Source organism: Aethalodelphis obliquidens, unplaced genomic scaffold (genome assembly GCF_003676395.1).
Source record: "Aethalodelphis obliquidens isolate GAN/ISIS:26980383/991018 unplaced genomic scaffold, ASM367639v1 scaffold92, whole genome shotgun sequence".
NCBI classification, from domain to species: domain Eukaryota; kingdom Metazoa; phylum Chordata; class Mammalia; order Artiodactyla; family Delphinidae; genus Aethalodelphis; species Aethalodelphis obliquidens.
In genome coordinates, this window is record NW_020838036.1 from 3,726,268 (window position 1) to 3,746,927 (window position 20,660).

Here is a 20,660-nt window from a genome sequence, read left to right on the forward strand (position 1 = left end):
ATGCTACATTTGTTCTCATATAAGAAGCAGTGGAAATAAATATCCTGCATGCATACTACACACACACAATTAAAGCACTACAAAACCAAACCAAAATATTCTTAAAATATGTTTTAATCGATTTTTAAGTTATTTGGAGATGTGATAATTTTAAAATGCTAAGACTTTTTAAGTAAAACTTTCAGGAACAATGCATCTTGTAAGTTGCTGAACTTGTGCCAAGGAGAGATTAAAAACCGTACAACGACAAAAAAGTAAAACTTTTAAAGCAATAAGCAAATTGTTAAAACTCTCATTAACCTTTGTTTTTCTTTCTGACATATGTAGATTTAAAAATACTAAGATTTTTAGATAAAAATCCAAGAGCCTAATGTAATTTTAAAAACCACCAAATCTGTGCCTGGGTTACGAACTAAGTGAAAAAAAGGCTAAAACAATAGAACAATAATAAAAATGAATTCTCAAAAATGGCATTACTTTTTCCTCATGATCTAAAGTCCTAAAAATAAACATGCAATAGATAGAATATGTAAGGCATTAGGTTGAGTTAGATGAAATTAGGTTAAGTTAGGTAAAGTTTGGTTGTTAAGTTATGTTGTAAAATCAAATTAGTAATCAAAGTATGAATAATCTTTTTCTTTTGGTATTCTTTCTTTTCTGTTTCTTGTAAGTATAAACTGTATGTGAACTTTTGTTTGTGCCCTGGACTCTCAAAATTATGAAATTTGAGGATTATGACACCAAACCATTTAATAGGATATATTAACCAAGTTGACATAAAATATATCAATAAACCAGTTTCCTTTTGTGTAATTTCCATATTTAGTTTTGTTTACTTTTCCATATTTCAATTTATCTTGATTTCCAATTTTATAGTTAATATAACTTGCTAATAATAAAAATTTTTGTCATGTTAACAATGTAACCAACAAAATGTAATGTAAACTAAATGTAAAATTGCCTTTTATTTTACATTTAAAAGCAAAAGCAATCATTCAACTGTATTTACAACTTGGATTTTAAATGCTTATTAAATGTAATAAAATACACTTGGATTATCTAGCAGTTATACTTTGGTCAACTATTTATTCAACTTTCCCTTTTTATTGAATTACAATTGACATGCAATATTATATTAGTTTCAGGTGTGCAGAAGACCTGAATAGACATTTTTCCAAGGAAGATGGTCAACAGGCACATGAAAAGATGCTCAGCATCACTAATCATCAGGGATATGCAAGTCAAATGAGATACCACCTCACATCTATCAGAATGGCTATTATTAAAAAGACAAGAAACAAGAAATGTTGACGAGGATGTGGAGAAAAGGGAACCTTCAACTTTGCCTTTATTTGTGGGCACCCAGAGACAATTTTCTTTTATCTTTCCTCCATCCTTCAAGAAAGAACTTATTAAAGTATATTTGTTCTCAAACCAATTCCGGTACTTTGTTTTGGAGGCTGTCTAAAGACTAATGCAGAGTTGCAAATGGCAAATCCATGGGTGACTTTTCAGAGATCAAGTTGAAAGGTTAAGTTGGTTTGTCCAACTTGGCTTTGATTTATTTGGAGTTTATTGCCAAGCTGACTCTTGAATCTGATTTCTCAGATTTGAGGAAACATCCTAGGATGACTGGGAGGCCTGGGGAAAGTCAGGGGAGAAAAAAAATCTGACAACAATTAGAAGATTTTGGAAATAGGTGGCTGACTGATCAATAACTAAAACAGGTGGTGGTCCCAGAGTAGCAGCACAGGGAGTTCATAGTCATTGTCCCCATGCCTTCGAACTCTCAGGGAAAGCAATGTCAGCATCTCATAAACCACTCTGTGTATTGGTTCCCCATGTGATGACATCAAACACTGCCTTTTCTAACATCACGACCAGCATGATTAGCCCTAGGCTATGTTTAAAATTATAAGAACTTTGTGATTAGTGACCTTCTAGATCAGATCCTCAGAAAAAAATGGGGACATGTCATTGGTGTCATATCCTTATTAACTTTCTTCCACCTCTGTCTCTACCCCCAAACCCCTGTACCTTATGTTTGCTATTGTTTCCCAAGCTCTCTACCTGTCTTTCCTATGGCCCTTTAACATCTCTCCCTACCTCTTACAGAAATAGTGCTTCTTTGTGGACTGAAAACAATACATAAACGTCTGTCAAGACAGTGACACGTTGAACAGATTTACATTAAGTGGCCAATGATTGACCCCTCCACCCACTGCTTTTAATCCTCCCTTTGTTGTTTGCATCCTATAAAAGGAGTCTGGTTAATTCAAATGACTGAAGCAGGGTTGGGATGGGTAGAGATGACTGTCCTGGTAAATGGTGAATCATCTGTTGAGCCTCTGGTAAAGCCTCTGTACTGCAACTCTCTTGTCCCACTCTCTTGACACTACCCTGTGTACCACTGAGTCCAAAACGTACACTGCCTTCCTCCAGACAGCCCTATTTTCCAAAATTGCCTGTGGTTACTGAATAAAAATTTCCCCTTGTATTCAGAGTTTTGCGTAGCTGTATACTTCCCACTGCTTCCCTTCTTTCTCTCTCTGAGTGTGGGGAAAGAAGCTCTTCTCTCCCAAGCACCCAGAGAGGTACTGAGTCCAAGAGGGTAGAGGAGAAGAGCCAGTGTGAAGCCTAAAATGTGGCAGTGAGGGAAGCCAGGCAAGCTCTAAGATTGGAATGACTTGTGTGTGCCTTGCAACCAGCTTTCCTTCTTACTTATCATGGAGGAGCTCCGATCTTATAGAGCTCCGATCTTATAGATGAAATTCTTATTACAAAGAGCCCTCATTCCCACTACTAGTCTAGGATAAACTGTCTGCTCAGCTTTTTACCTTCCTTACTCAAGTTGGTGGTGTCAAGGCCAAAACTAGGGGGCACCTTTCTTAGTTGGGATTCTGGGACTTCTGGGACTAGCCTTGATTCAAGGCAGTTTGAGGTTCTTGAGAAACAGGCTGGGGGAATTCCTAGGGACCAAGAATTCATTCATTTACTTAGTCAACATATTTCTTGAACACCAACTATGTGCCAGACATCCTTCCAGGCACTGAGGATGTGGTGGTGAAAATAACAGAAAAAAACTGTTTTTAAACCTTATGTTCTTGAGTCAGATCAGGCATAGCCAAAAACAAATAAATAAGCTAAAAGTAATATGACAGATGATAGTAAGTGCTATGCAGCGAAGTAAAGGAGAACACATACCTGAAACCAAATTTCGGGCTCCCAGCGTACTGGATTAAAACTTTAAAGATCATAAACATTAAAAAGAGGAGTATGCCTCTCTCTAAATAAGTAATTAAAATTATTTTAATTAATTTTATGCTATACTTAACAATGCATGTAAGGAAGTGCAAAAAAGTTCTGACTTTAAAACATCACATTACCAATGTTTGTTTTCAAAAGAGTTATGTAGCCCTGAATTGTCTAAATTCTGTAGTTATGCTGTCTACCTTTGGGTGTTTATGCTCTTGCTCAAGCCACAGAGATCTCAAAAGGTTAATGAAAACCCAGGCATAGGCAACTTTCAGTCAGCAATGCTGATAATGTCATGGCCTCAGCCTCCTCTCCCCTCAGGCTTCATCTTACAGCAAGAGGCTCACTTGCTTTCTATCTGTCTCTCTGTCTCTGTCGTTGTCACTTTCTCTGACTCTTTCTCTCCATCATTCCTTTCAGGAAAACATGCTCCCAGAAAAGGATCTGAATGCTAACTCTGTGCTGTAATAAAGAGATTTGGGTTGGAAGCCCAAATCTGGTTTTTATATTCCACTTTCCTACTCACTGTGTGAACTTGGGCAAGTCCCTTCCTCTCTTTGTGACTGAGTTCCATTATTAGTAAAATGAGCAGGTTGTTAGTTACCTCTGAGGTCCCTGATAGTTCTAAGACTGGAACTCCAAACTCACTGATGTTGTGCCAGAACTAACAGTACTTAATAATAATGCTGATATGGATGAAGGTGCTTACTAAGTCCCAGATACTGTACTAAGAACTTTACATGTGTTATTTTACAATATTATGAGAGAGGTTTTATGATTAGCTTCATTCTACGATTGATAAAACTGAGGCTGAATTAGCTGAAGAAACTTAAAATAGCCATAGAACTAATAAGTGGCAGTCTGATTTGATCCTAGTTCTGTATGTCACTAAAGCCTGTGTTCTTAAACAGTACTGCTTTGTCCATCCAAGACTATGGGTCTTAAGCATGAGGAAGACAATTTTAATGCTGGAACTTCAGCCTTTAAGGAGAAGAAGAGGGAGGTTTTAGGGATAATGAATCCTTTTAAGTTCCTTTGAAAACATTCCACAAAAGTGGCTGCCTATTCCCACGTGAGGCCAGAAAGAGTTTGAATAATAACAATAGCAATATTAATGGAAATATTTCAAATGTTCAATATGTATCAGGAAGAAGCACACAAAATGCTATGATCTTGTTTTAAAGATGACAAAACTGAGGCATTGGGAGCCTAAGTAACATGCCCAAAGTCGTACAGCCAATCGAAGGTAGAACCAAGACTTATATATCCATACTTATATGGGATAATTCGAATCAGCTACCAAGAGACTTGTTCTAATATAATAACTATCAAATGCTTACTATGTGTCAGGCACTGTTCTTTACAAATATTATCTCCTTTAATCTTCATAACAATCTTGTGAGGTAAGTACTCGTATTATCTCTCTCTTTCACAAGTGAGGGGACTGAGATACAGAGAGTTAAGGAACTTGCCCAAAGTCTCATAGATAATGAGTAGGCCTTTATGAAATCCAGCACCTAACCATGGTAGGTCCCCCAAGATCAAGCCTATATCTATTCCCCTACCTCATCTCTTAACGACTCTCTCCTTCATACCTGAACTCCAGATATATTGGTCTTCTTTCCATTATTTAATAAGTGAAGCTCATTCTTGTCTTAGGGACTTTGCCTTTGCTGTTCTCTCTGCTTAGAGTACTTTTCCACTAGGTCTTCATGTGGCTAGCTCCTTCTCATCATTCAGGTTCAAATGTCACCTCCTCAGAGAAGCCTTCCCTGATCATCCAATCTACAGTAGATATGCAGTTACTCTTATCAATTTATCATATTATAATTTTCTTCATAGAATTCTCTGATGTTTTTCTTTTTAATTCATTTGTTTAGTGTCTGTCTACATCACTCTCCATAAAATGTAGGTTCCATGAGGGCAGCAATCATGTTGCTCTTTTTCAGTACAATATCTAGTACATAGTAGACACTCAAGTAATATTTTTTGAATGAATCAAAGTGGAAGATCCGGTATGGGAAACCAGGTCTGTATGACTTTAAGGCTCTTGCTCCATACTGCTGCTTTTATTTATTTATTTATTTACATCTTTATTAGAGTATAATTCCTTTACAATGGTGTGTTAGTTTCTGCTTTATAACAAAATGAATCAGTTATACATATACATATGTTCCCATATCTCTTCCCTCTTGTGTCTCCCTCCTTCCCACCCTGCCTATTCCATCTCTCCAGGTGGTCACAAAGCACCGAGCTGATCTCCCGGTGCTATGCCGCTGCTTCCCACTAGCTATCTATTTTATGTTTGGTAGTGTGCATATGTCCATGACACTCTATCACTTTGTCACAGCTTACCCTTCCCCCTCCCCATATCCTCAAGTTATTCTCTAGTAGGTCTGTGTCTTTATTACTGTCTTACACCTAGGTACTTCATGACATTTTTTTTCTTAGATTCCATATATATGTGTTAGCATACAATATTTTTCTTTCTCTTTCTGACTTACTTCACTCTGTATGACAGACTCTAGGTCCATTCACCTCACTACAAATAACTCGAGTTCATTTCTTTTTATGGTTGAGTAATATTCCATTGTATATATGTGCCACATCTTCTTTATCCATTCATCCAATGATGGACACTTAGGTTGTTTCCATCTCCTGGCTATTGTAAATACAGCTGCAATGAACATTTTGGTACATGACTCTTTTTGAATTATGGTTTTCTCAGGGTATATGCCCAGTAGTGGGATTGCTGGGTCATATGGTGCATTCCATTTGTACATTTTTAAGGAACCTCCATACTGTTCTCCATAGTGGCTGTACCAATTCACATTGCCACCAGCAGTGCAAGAGTGTTCCCTTTTCTCCACACCCTCTCCAGCATTTATTTTTATTTTTTTAACATCTTTATTGGGGTATAATTGCTTTACAATGGTGTGTTAGTTTCTGCTGTATAACAAAGTGAATCAGTTATACATATACATATGTTCCCATATCTCTTCCCTCTTGGGTCTCCCTCCCTCCCACCCTCCCTATCCCACCCCTCCAGGCGGTCACAAAGCACCGAGCCAATATCCCTGTGCCATGCGGCTGCTTCCCACTAGCTATCTACCTTACTACGTTTGTTAGTGTGCATATGTCCATGACTCTCCCTCGCCCTGTCATAGCTCACCCTTCCCCCTCCCCATATCCTCAAGTCCGTTCTCCAGTAGGTCTGCATCTGTATTCCTGTCCTACCCCTAGACTCTTCATGACATTTTTTTCCCCTTAAATTCCATATATATGTGTTAGCATATGGTATTTGTCTTTTTCTTTCTGACTTACTTCACTCTGTATGACAGACTCTAGGTCTATCCACCTCATTAATAATAGCTCAATTTCGTTTCTTTTAATGACTGAGTAATATTCCATTGTATATATGTGCCACATCTTCTTTATCCATTCATCCGATGATGGGCACTTAGGTAGTTTCCATCTCCGGGCTATTGTAAATAGAGCTGCAGTGAACATTTTGGTATATGACTCTTTTTGAATTTTGATTTTCTCAGGGTATATGCCCAGTACTGGGATTGCTGGGTCATATGGTAGTTCTATTTGTAGTTTTTTAAGGAACCTCCATACTGTTCTCCATAGTGGCTGAACCAATTCACATTCGCACCAGCAGTGCAAGAGTGTTCCCTTTTCTCCACACCCTCTCCTGCATTTATTGTTTCTAGGTTTTTTGATGATGGCCATTCTGACCGGTGTGAGATGATATCTCATTGTAGTTTTGATTTGCATTTCTCTAATGATTAATGATGTTGAGCATTCTTTCATGTGTTTGTTGGCAATCTGTATATCTTCTTTGGAGAAATGTCTATTTAGGTCTTCTGCCCATTTTTGGATTGGGTTTTTTTTTTTATTGAGCTCCATGATCTGCTTATAAATTTTGGAGATTAATCCTTTGTCAGTTGCTTCATTTGCAAATATTTTCTCCCATTCTGAGGGTTGTCTTTTGGTCTTGTTTATGGTTTCCTTTGCTGTGAAAAACCTTTGAAGTTTCATAAGGTCCCATTTGTTTATTTTTGTTTTAATTTCCGTTTCTCTAGGAGGTGAGGTCAAAAAGAATCTTGCTGTGGTTTATGTCATAGAGTGTTCTGCCTATGTTTTCCTCTAAGAGTATGATAGTTTCTGGCCTTACATTTATGTCTTTAATCCATTTTGAGGTTATATTTGTGTATGGTGTTAGGGAGGGTTCTATTCTCATACTTGAATATGTAACAGTCCAGTTTTCCCAGCAGCACTTTTTGAAGAGGCTGTCCTTTCTCCACTGTACATTCATGCCTCCTTTATCAAAGATAAGGTCACCATATGTGTGTGGGTTTATCTCTGGGCTTTCTATCCTGTTCCATTGATCTACCTTTCTGTTTTTGTGCCAGTACCATACTGTCTTGACTACTGCATTTTTGTAGTATAGTCTGACGTCAGGGAACCTGATTCCTCCAGCTCCTTTTTTCGTTCTCAAGATTGCTTTGGCTATTCGGGGTCTTTTGTATTTCCATTCAAATTGTGAATTTTTTTGTTCTAGTTCTGTAAAATATACCAGTGGTAGTTTGATAGGGATTGCACTGAATTTGTAGATTGCTTTGGGTACTAGAGTCATTTTCACCATGTTGATTATTCCAATCCAAGAACATGGTATATCTCTCCATCTATTTGTATCATCTTTAATTTCTTTCATCAGTGTCTTATAATTTTCTGCATACAGGTCTTTTGTCTCCATAGGTAGACTTATTCCCAGATATTTTATTCTTTTTGTTGCAACGGCAAATGGGAGTGTTTTCATGATTTCACTTTCAGATATTTAATCATTAGTGTATAGAATGCCAGAGATTTCTGTGCATTAATTTTGAATCCTGCTACTTTACCAAATTCATTTATTAGCTCTAGTAGTTTTCTGGTAGCATCTTTAGGATTCTCTAAGTATAGTATCATGTCATCTGCAAACAGTGACAGCTTTACTTCGTCTTTTCCGATTTGGATTCCTTTTATTTCCTTTTCTTCTCTGATTGCTGAGTCTAAAACTTCCAAAACTATGTTGAATAAGAGTGGTGCGAGTGGGCAACCTTGTCTTGTTCCTGGTCTTAGTGGAAATGCTTTCAGTTTTTCACCATTGCAGATGATGTTGGCTATGGGTCTGTCAATATGGCCTTTATTATGTTTAAGGAAAGTTCCCTCTATGCCTACTTTCTGCAGGGTTCTTATCATAAATGGGTGTTGAATTTTGTTGAATGCTTTCTCTGCATCTATTGAGATGATCATATGGTTTTTCTCCTTCAGTTTGTTAATATGGTGTATCATGTTGATTCATTTGCATATATTGAAGAATCCTTGCATTCCTGGAATAAACCCCACTTGATCATGGTGTATGATCCTTTTAATGTGCTGTTGGATTCTGTTTGCTAGTATTTTGTTGAGGATTTTTGCATCTATGTTCATCAGAGATATTGGCCTGTAGTTTTCTTTCTTTGTGACATCCTTGTCTGGTTTTGGTATCAGTCTGATGGTGGCCTTGTAGAATGAGTTTGGGAGTGATCCTCCCTCTGCTACATTTTCGAAGAGTTTGAGAAGGATAGGTGTTATCTCTTCTCTAAATGTCTGATAAAATTTGACTGTGAAGCCTTCTGGTCCTGGGCTTTTGCTTGTTGGAAGATTTTTAACCACAGTTTCAATTTCAGTGCTTGTGATTGGTCTGTTCATATTTTCCATTTCTTCCTGATTCATTCTTGGCAGGTTGTGCATTTCTAAGAATTTGTCCATTTCTTCCAGGTTGTCCATTTTATTGGCAGATAGTTGCTTGTAGTAATCTCTCATGATCTTTTGTATTTCTGCAGTGTCAGTTGTTAGTTCTCCTTTTTCATTTCCAAATCTGTCAATTTGAGTCTTCTTTTTTTTCTTGATGAGTCTGGCTAATGGTTTCTCAATTTTGTTTATCTTCTCAAAAAACCAAGTTTTTGTTTTATTGATCATTGCTAACGTTTCCTTCATTTCTTTTTCATTTATTTCTGATCTGATTTTTATGATTTCTTTCCTTCTGCTAACTTTGGGGTTTTTTTGTTTTGTTTTGCTTTGTTTTATTGTTTTTGTTCTTTTTGTGGTACGCTGGCCTCTCACTGTTGTGGCCTCTCCCATTGTGGAGCACAGGCTCTGGACGCAGAGGCTCAGTGGCCATGGCTCATGGGCCTAGCCGACAGCAGCATGTGGGATCCTCCCGTACCAGGGCACAAACCCGTGTCCCCTGCATTGGTAGGCAGACTCTCAACCACTGTGCCACCAGGAAAGCCCTGGCATTTTTTTGTTCTTCCTTTTCTAATTCCTGTAGGTGCAAGGTTAGCTTGTTTATTCGAGATGTTTCCTATTTCTTAAGGTAGGATTGTATTGCTATAACCTTCCCTCTTAGAACTGCTTTTGCTGCATCCCATAGGTTTTGGGTCATTGTGCCTCCACTGTCATTTGTTTCTAGGTATTTTTTGATTTCCTCTTTGATTTCTTCAGTGATCACTTCGTTATTAAGTAGTGTATTCTTTAACCTCCATGAGTTTGTAATTTTTACAGATCTTTTCCTGTAATTGGTATCTAGTCTCATAGCATTGTGGTCAGAAAAGATACTTGATACAATTTCAGTTTTCTTAAATATAGCAAGGCTTGATTTGTGACCCAAGATATGATCTATCCTGGAGAATGTTCCATGAGCACTTGAGAAAAATGTTTATTCTTTGTTTTTGAATTGAATGTCCTATAAATATCAATTAAGTCCTCCTTGTTTATTGTATCATTTAAAGCTTGTGTTTCCTTATTTATTTTCATTTTGGATGATCTGTCCATGGGCAAAAGTGGGGTGTGAAAGTCCCGTACTATGAATGTGTTACTGTCGATTTCCCCTTTTATGGCTGTTAGTATTTGCCTTATGTATTGAGGTGCTCCTATGTTGGGTGTATAAATATTTACAATTATTATATCTTCTTCTTGGATCGATCCCTTGATCATTATGTATTGTCTTTCTTTGTCTCTTCTAATAGTCTTTATTTTAAAGTCTATTTTGTCTGATATGAGAATTGCTACCCCAGCTTTCTTTTGATTTCCATTTGCATGGAATATCTTTTTCCATCCCCTCACTTTCAGTCTGTATGTGTCCCTAGGTCTGAAATGGGTCTCTTGTAGACAGCATATATATGGGTCTTGTTTTTGTATCCATTCAGCCAGTCTGTGTCTTTTGGTGGGAGCATTTAATCCATATACATTTTAGGTAATTATCAATATGTGTGCTCCTATTCCCATTTTCTTAATTGTTTTGTGTTTGTTATTACAGGTCTTTCCATTCTGTTGTGTTTCTTGCCTAGAGAAGTTCCTTTAGCATTTGTTGTAACGCTGGTTTGGTGGTGCTGAACTCTCTCAACTTTTGCTTGTCTGTAAAGGTTTTAATTTCTCCATCAAATCTGAATGAGATTCTTGCTGGGTAGGGTAATCTTGGTTGTAGGTTTTTCTCCTTCATCACTTTAAATATGTGCTTGCAGTCCCTTCTGGCTTGCAGAGTTTCCACAGTAAGATCAGCTGTTAACCTTATGGGGATTCCCTTTTGTGTTTTTGGTCATTTTTCCCTTGCTGCTTTTAATATGTTTTCTTTGTATTTAATTTTTGACAGTTTGATTAATATGTGTCTTGGAATGTTTCTCCTTGGATTTATCCTGTATGGGATTCTCTGTGCTTCCTGGACTTGATGAACTATTTCCTTTCCCATATTAGGGAAGTTTTCAACTATAATCTCATCAGATATTTTCTCAATCACTTTCTTTTTCTCTTCTTCTTCTGGAACACCTATAATTCGAATGTTGGTGCATTTAATGTTGTCCCAGATGTCTCTGAGACTGTCCTCAGTCCTTTTCATTCTTTATTCTGCTCTGCATTAGTTATTTCCACTATTTTCTCTTCCAGGTCACTTATCTGTTCTTCTGCCTCATTTGTTTGGCTAGTGATCCCTTCTAGAGTATTTTTAATTTCATTTATTGTGTTGTTCATCGTTACTTGTTTCATCTTTAGTTCTTCTAGGTCCTTGTTAAATGTTTCTTGCATTTTCTCTATTGTATTTCCAAGATTTAGGATCATCTTTATTATCATTATTCTGAATTCTTTTTCAGGTAGACTCCCTATTTCCTCTTCATTTGTTAGGTCTGGTGGGTTTTTATCTTGCTGCTTTATCTGCTGTGTTTTTCTGTCATCTCATTTTGCTTATCTTAATGTGTTAAGGGTCTCCTTTTTTCAGGCTGCATGTTTGTAGTTTCCATTTTTATGTTGTCTGTCCCCAGTGGCTAAAGTTGGTTCAGTGGGTTGTTTAGGCTTCCTAGTGGAGGGGACTAGTGCCTGTGTTCTGGTGCATGAGGCTGGATCTGGTCGCTCTGGTTGGCAGGCCCACGTCTGGTGGTGTGTTTTGGGGTGTCTGTGGCCTTATTATGATTTTAGGCAGCCACTACGCTAATGGGTGGTGTTGTGTTCCTGTCTTGCTAATTGTTTGGCATTGGGTGTCCGGCACTATAGCTTGGTGGTCGTTGAGTGAAGCTGGGTGCTGGTGTTGAGATTGAGATCTCTGGGAGATTTTCTCTGTTTGATATTATGTGGAGCTGAGAGGTCTCTTCTGGACCAGTGTCCTGAAATTGGCTCTCCCACCTCAGAGGCACAGCAATGACTCCTGGTTTCAGCACCAAGGGCCTTTCGTCCACACGGCTTAGAATGAAAGGGAGAAAATGTAGAAAGAAAGAAAGAAAGAAAGAAGGAAAGAAAGAAAGAAAGAAAGAAAGAAAGAAAGGAAGGAAGGAAGAAAGAAAGAAAGAAAGTGGATAAAATAAAATAAATTAAGATAAAAGAAAGTTATTAAAATAAATAATAATTATTAAGAAAAACATTTTTGAAAAGGAAAAAAAATGGATGGATATTACACTAGGACAAATGGTGAGACAAAACCTCACACAGAAGCATACACATACACACTCACAAAAAGAGGAAAAGGGGAAAAAATAATAAATCTTGCTCTCAAAGTCCATCTCCTCAATTTGGATGATTCGTTGTTTATTCATGTATTCCACAGATGCAGGGTACATCAAGTTGATTGTGGAGCTTTAATCTGCTGTTTCTGAGGCTGCTGGGAGAGATTTCCATTTCTCTTCTTTGTTTGCACAGCTCCTGGGGCTCAGCTTTGGATTTGGCCCCGCCTCTGCGTGTAGGTCGATGGAGGGAGTCTCTTCTTCGCTCAGACAGGACAGGGTTAAAGGAACAGCTGCTTCGGGGTCTCTGGCTCACTCAGGACGAGGGGAGGGAGGGATGCGGATGCGGGGCGAGCCTGCGGTGGCAGAGGCCGGCAGGACGTTGCTCCAGCCTGAGGCGCGCTGTTCGTTCTCCCGGGGAAGTTGTCCCTGGATCACGGGACTCTGGCAGTGGCGGGCTGCACAGGCTCCCTGGAAGCCGGGTGTGGATAGTGATCTGTGCTCACACACTGGCTTCTTGGTGGTGGCAGCAGCAACCTTAGCATCTCATGCCCGTCTCTGGGGTCCGCGCTCTTAGCCACGACTTGTGCCCGTCTCTGGAGCTCCTTTAAGCATCGCTCTTAATCCCCTCTTCTTGCGCAATAGGAAACAAAGAGGGAAGAAAATGTCTCTTGCCTCTTCGGCAGGTCCAGACATTTCCCCGGACTCCCTCCCGGCTAGCCGTAATGCACTAACCCACTGCAGGCTCTGTTCATACCGCCAACCCCAGTCATCTCCTGGTGATCCGATCGAAGCCCGAGCCTCAGCTCCCAGCCCCACCTGCCCCAGTGTGTGAGCAGACAAGCATCGCGGGCTGGTGAGTGCCAGTTGGCACTGATCCTCTGTGTGGGAATCTCTCCTCTTTGCCCTCCGCATCCCTGTGGCTGCACTCTTCTCTGCGGCTCCAAATCTTCCCCCCTCTGCCACCTGCAGTCTCTGCCCGCGAAGGGGCTTCTAGTGTGTGGAAACCTTTCCTCTTTCACAGCTCCCTCCCACTGCTGCAGGTCCCGTCCCTATTCTTTTGTCTCTGTTTATTCTTTTTTATTTTGCCCTACCCAGGTTCATGGGGAGTTTCTTGCCTTTTGGGAGGTCTGAAGTCTTCTGACAGCGTTCAGTAGGTGTTCTTTAGGAGTTGTTCCACGTGTAGATGTATTTCTGGTGTATCTTTGGGGAGGAAGGTGATCTCCACTTCTTACTCTTCCGCCATCTTCCCCCTCTCTCATCTCTCTCTTCTTGAGATGAGTTTGGGAGTAAATTGGGAGTCATTGATCAGAAACAAGATAAGTTCTGGTCAATGTTCAAGAGAAATGCACCTTCTCCAGCTGGCAGAGACAGCCAATATGGAAGGTGAGAAAGCCTCTGAAGGTACCTTCAGTTCTGCTTAACCAAGATGGGATTCGTCTGTATCTTCAAGAACCAGCCAGCTCACAATTCAACTCTGTTAGGGAACAGACAGCTATACATTTTCCATATAAATTCCAAATGGCCACTGCTCATTTGTATCCCATCTTCAAATCCAGCCATCCCATTTCCTCTGAGGTTAGCTGACCAGCAGCTGAGAAAAGACTTTTTCTCTATGAATGCATAATTGGTCATTGATGAACAAACAGGCACTCACTCAGTCTACCTGACCTAGGAAAAAAATTCCTGACCATCCTTCCAGATGTCCATGTCAGTCAACACAATCTCCATATAATTTATAAGGTATTAAATATCAAAATAATGGATCTTTTCAGTTAGCATCTTGGCAGATGATGATAGCAGTGCATTTTATGTGAGAAGCCAGCACAGACTTCTCCCACTAAAACTGAAAACAGAAAACTGTGAGCACTGGCCCTAGATTCTCTCAGAAAAAGGCTGCCATTATACTCCATTACAGTTAAAGCTATGTATGCACTTCCTGGATGGCATCCAATCACATAGCTCTTTTCCCTCCCTTTTACGTTTTTTCTTTTTTAGTAAAAACATGCCTTCTCAATGGCTAGACAGTGGTTTCCAGTAAAGAAATAGACTGAAAATCAACCAGGGGAATGTGTGCTGAAAGTAATTAGAGATTTTTCAGAATCACCAGTAACAAGATAATTCTTTGTAGTCAAATTTATGTGCTGTGTGACATACCAGATGGATTGAACACTCCAGTCTAATGTATAATTCAGAAGAGCCAGCAAGTGCCAGAAAGTACAAATTAAATGAGGGGAAACTGCAAAAGGAAAGGTGGAGTTATTTACTTAGGACTTCAATATAGCTTATGAGTTTTAAACATGCTCAAGATTTGTCTCCTTTCTTTGAGTTCTTCCTTGAATACTTGGAAAGATATTTGGGAACCCCTAGGTTCTGCACAAATTCAAACAAAGAAAAAGAGTATTGATAGTAGCCTCTTTAGGAAATTAGGTATGTACTTTGCCTACTGTATTCTAAAATAAAGATATTTTGCTCTTCAGTGTTCAGGTTCTGATGAAAGTCAGCATAAAGCAAGTGGAAAAGATGTTGAGCTTTGGGGAAAAGAGAAGGTTCAAGGGATAAATGAAGAGGCAATATAAGGGGAATCGGGAAGATGGCGGAAGAGTAGGATGCAGAGATCACCTTCCTCCCCAAAGATACACCAGAAATACATCTACACGTCGAACAACTCCTACAGAACACCTACTGGATGCTGGCAGAAGACCTCAGACCTCCCAAAAGGCAAGAAACTCCCCATGTACCTGGGTAGGGCAAAAGAAAAAAAAAGAAAACACAGAGACAAAAGAATAGGGACGGGACCGGCACCAGTGGGAAGGAGCTGTGAAGGAGGAAAGGTTTCCACATACTAGGAAGCCCCTTCGCAGGCGGAGACTGCAGGAGGCGGAGGGGGGATCTTTGGAGCCGCGGAGGAGAGCACAGCAACAGGGGAGTGGAGGGCAAAGCAGAGAGATTCCCGAATAGAGGATCAGTGCCAACTGGCACTCACCAGCCCGAGAGGTTTGTTTGCTCACCCACCAGGGTGGGCGGGGGCTGGGAGCTGAGGCTCGTGTTTCGGTCAGATCGCAGGGAGAGGACTGGCGGCATCAACACAGCCAAAAGGGGTTAGTGCACCACGGTGTGCCGGGAGGGAGTCCGGGGAAAAGTCTGGACCTGCCGAAGAGGCAAGAGACTTTTTCTTCCCTCTTTGTTTCCTGGTGCGCAAGGAGAGGGGAATAAGAATGCTGCTTAAAAGAGCTCCAGAGATGGGCGCAAGCTGCGGCTAACAGCACGGACCACAGAGACGGACATGAGACGCTAAGGCTGCTGCTGCCACCATGAAGAAGCTGGTGTGTGAGCACAGGTCACTATCCACACCTCCCTTCTGGGGAGCCTGTGCAGCCCGCCACCACCAGGGTCCCATGATCCAGGGACAACTTCCCCAGGAAACGCATGGCATGCCTCAGGCTGGAGCAATGTCCCACTGGACTCTGCTGCCACAGGCTCACACTGCATCTGCACCCCGCCCTCCCCTCAGCCTGAGTGAACCAGAGCCCCCAAAGCAGCTGCTCCTTTAACCCTGTCCTGTCTGAATGAAGAAGAGACGCCCTCCACCAACCTAAACCCAGAGGCGGGGACAAATCCAAAGCTGAGCCATGGGAGCTGTGCGAACAAAGAAGAGAAATGGAAGTCTCACCCAGCAGCCTCAGAAGCAGCAGATTAAAGCTCCACAAACAACTTGATGTACCCTGCATCTGTAGAATACACGAATAGACAACATATCATCCCAAATTGAGGAGGTGGACTTTGAGAGCAAGATTTATTATTGTTACCACTTTTCCTATTTTTGTGAGTGTGTATGTGTCTGTTTGAGATTTTGTCTGTATAGCGTTGCTTTCACCATTTGTTTTAGGGTTCTATCTGTCCGGTTTTTTTTTTTTTCTTTTCTTTTAAAAATTATTTTCTTAATAATTATTTTTTATTTTAAAACTTAATTTTTTTACCTTACTTTATTTTATTTTATCCTCTTTCTTTCTTTCTTCTTTGTCTCCCTTTTATTCTGACCCTTGTGGATGAAGGCTCATGGTGCTGAAGCCAGGAGTCAGTGCTGTGCCTCTGAGGGGGGAGAACCAATTTCAGGAAACTGGTCCACAAGAGATCTCCCAGCTCCACATAATATAAAATGGGGAAAATCTCCTAGAGATCTCCTTCTCAACACCAGCACCAAGCTTCACTCAACGACCAGCAAGCTACAGTGCTGGACACCCTATTCCAAACAACGAGCAAGACAGGAACACAAACCCCACCCATTAGAAGAGAGGCTACCAAAAATCATAATAAGTCCACAGACGCTGCAAAACACACCACCAGACGTGGACCTTCCCACCAGAAAGACAATATCCAGCCTCACCCACCAGAACACAGGCACTAGTCCCCTCCACCTGGAAGCCTACACAACCCACTGAATCAACTTTAGCCACTGGGGACAGACACCAAGAACAACAGGAACTACAAACCTGCAGCCTGCAAAAAGGAGACCCCAAACACAGTAAGATAAGCAAAATGAGAAGACAGAAAAACAAACAGCAGATGAAGGAGTAAGATAAAAACCCACCAGACCTAACAAATGAAGAGTAAATAGGGAGTCTACCTGAAAAGGATTCAGAATAATGATAGTAAAAATGATCCAAAATCTTGGAAATAGAGTAGAGAAAATGCAAGAAACATTTAACAAGGACCTAGAAGAACTAAAAATGAAACAAACAATGATGAACAACATAGTAAATGAAATTAAAAATGCTGTAGATGGAATCAATAGCAGAATAACTGAGGCGGAAGAATGGATAAGTGACCTGGAAGATAAAATAGTGGAAAAAACTACTGCAGAGCAGAATAAAGAAAAAAGAATGAAAAGACCTGAGGACAGTCTCAGAGTCCTCTGGGACAACAATAAAAACACCAACATTCAAATTATAGGGTTTCCAGAAGAAGAAGAGAAAAAGAAAGGGACTGAGAAAATATTTGAAGAGATCATAGCTGAAAACTTCCCTAATATGGCAAAGGAAACAGTTAATCAAGTCCAGAAAACACAGAGAGTCCCATACAGGATAAGTCCAAGGAGAAACATGCCAAGACACATATGAATCAAACTGTCAAAAATTAAATACAAAGAAAACATATTAAAAGCAGCAAGTGAAAAACAACAAATAACACACAAGGGAATCCCCATAAGGTTAGCAGCTCATCTTTCAGCAGAAACTCTGCAAGCCAGAAGGGACTAGCAGGACATATTTAAAGTGATGAAGGAGAAAAACCTACAACCAAGATTACTCAAACCAGCAAGGATCTCATTCAGATTGGATGGAGAAATTAAAAACTTTACAGAAAAGCAAAAGCTGAGAGAGTTCACCACCACCAAACCATCTTTACAACAAATGCTAAAGGAACTTCTCTAGGCAAGAAACACAAGAGAAAGGAAAGACCTGCAATGACAAACACAAAACAATTAAGAAAATGGAAATAGGAGCACACATATCGATAATTACCTAAATGTAAATGGACTAAATGCTCCCACCAAAAGACACAGACTGGATGAATGGATACAAAAACAAGACCCATATATATGCTGTCTACAAGAGATGACTTCAGACCTAGAGCGACATAGAGACTGAAAGTAAGGGTATGGCAAATGATATTCCATGCAAATGGAAACCAAAAGAAAGCTGGAGTAGCAATTTTCATGTCACAAAAATAGACTTTAAAATAAAGACTATTAGAAGAGACAAAAAAGGACACAACATAGTGATCAAGGAATCAATCCAAGAAGAAGGTATAACAATTATAAATATTTAGGCACCCAACATAGGAGCACCTCAATACATAAGGCAAATACTAACAGCCATAAAAGGGGAAATTGACAGCAACACACTCAGAGTAGGGGACTTTAAAACCCCACTTTCACCAATGGACAGATCATCCAAAATGAAAATAAATAAGGAAACACAAGCTTTAAGTGATACATTAAACAAGATGGACTTAATTGATATTTATAGGACATTCCATCCAAAAACAACAGAATACACATTTTTCTCAAGTGCTCATGGAACATTCTCCAGGATAGATCATACCTTGGGTCACAAATCAAGACTTGGTAAATTTAAGAAAATAGAAATTGAATCAAGTATCTTTTCTGACCACAGTGCTATGAGACTAGATATCAATTCCAGGAAAAGATCTGTAAAAAAAAAAAAAAACACATGGAGGCTAAACAATACACTACTGAATAACGAAGTGATCACTGAAGAAATCACAGTGGAAATCAAAGATTACCGAGAAACAAATGACAATGGAGACCTGATGACCCAAAACCTATGGGATGCAGCAAAAGCAGTTTTAAGAGGGAAGTTTATAGCAATACAATCCTACCTTAAGAAACAGGAAATGTCTTGAATAAACAACCTAACCTTACAACGAAAGCAATTAGAGAAACAAGAACAAAAAAAACCCAAAGTGAGCCAAAGGAAAGACATCATAAAGATCAGATCAGAAATAAATGAAAAGGATATGAAGGAAACTATAGCAAAGATTAATAAAAGTAAAAGCTTGTTCTTTGAGAAGATAAAAAAATTGATAAACCATTATTATCCAAACACATCAAGAAAAAAAGGGAGAAGACTCAAATCAATAGAATTAGAAATGAAAAAGGAGAAATAACAACTGACACTGCAGAAATACAAAAGATCATGAGAGATTACTACAAGCAACTCTATGCAAATAAAATTGACAACCTGGAAGAAATGGACAAATTCTTAGAAACGCACAATCTGTCAAGACTGAATCAGGAAGAAATAGAAAATATGAGCAGACCAATCACAAGCACTGAAATTGAAACTGTGATTAACAATCTTCCAACAAAGAAAAACCCAGCACCAGATAGCTTCACAGGTGAATTCTATCAAACATTTAGAGAAGAGATAACACCTATCCTTCTCAAACTCTTCGAAAATATAGCAGAGGGAGGATCACTCCAAAACTCATTCTACGAGGCCACCATCAGCCTGATACCAAAACCAGAAAAGGATATCACAAAGAAAGAAAACTACAGGCCAATATCACTGATGAACATAGATGCAAAAATCCTCAACAAAATACTAGCAAACAGAATGCAAGAGAACATTAAAAGGATCATACACCAAGATCAAGTGGGGTTTATTCCAGGAATGCAAGGATTCTTCAATATATGCAAATGAATCAAAGTGATACACCATATTAACAAATTGAAGGAGAAAAACCATATGATCATCTCAATAGATGCAGAGAAAGCATTCAACAAAATTCAACACCCATTTATGATAAAAAAAACCCTGCAGAAAGTAGGCATAGAGGGAAATTTCCTCAGCATAATAAAGGCCATATATGACAAACCTATAGCCAACATCTTTCTCAATGGTGAAAAACTGAAAGCATTTCCACTAAGACTAAGGACAAGGCCAGGTTGCCCACTCTCACCATGCTTATTCAACACAGTTTTGGGAATTTTACCCACAGCAGTCAGAGAAGAAAAGGAAATAAAAGGAATCCAAATCAGAAAAGATGAAATAAAACTGTCACTGTTTGCAGATGACATGATACTATACATAGAGAATCCTAAAGATGCTACCAGGAAAGTACTAGAGCTAATAAATGTATTTGGTAAAGTAGCAGGATACAAAATTAATTCACTGAAATCTCTGGCATTCCTTTCCACTAATAATGAAAAAATCTGAAAGTGAAATCAAGGAAACACTCCCATTTACCATTGCAACAAAAAGAATAAAATATCTAGGAATAAACCTACCTAAGGAGACAAAAGACCTGTATGCAGAAAAGTATAACACACTGATGAAATAAATGAAAGATGATACAAATAGATGGAAAGATATATCATGTTCTTGGATTGGAAGAATCAAAATGGTTAAAATGACTCTACTACCCAAAGCAGTCTACAAATTCAATGCAATCCCTATCAAACTACCACTGGCATTTTTCACAGAACTAGAACAAAAAAAATTCACAATTTGTAAGGACACATAAAAGACCCTGAATAGCCAAAGCAATCTTGAGAACAAAAAATGGAGCTGGAGGAGTCAGGCTCCCTGACTTCAGACTATACTACAAAGCTACAGTAATCAAGACATTATGGTACTGGCACAAAAACAGAAATATAGATCAATGGAACAGTATAGAAACCCCAGAGATAAACCCACACACATATGGTGACCTTATCTTTGATAAAGGAGGCATGAATGTACAGTGGAAAAGGACAGCCTCTTCAAGAAGTGGTGCTTGGAAAACTGGACAGGTACATATGAAAGAATGAGATTAGAATACTCCCTAACACTGTACACAAAAATAAGCTCAAAATGGATTAAAGAC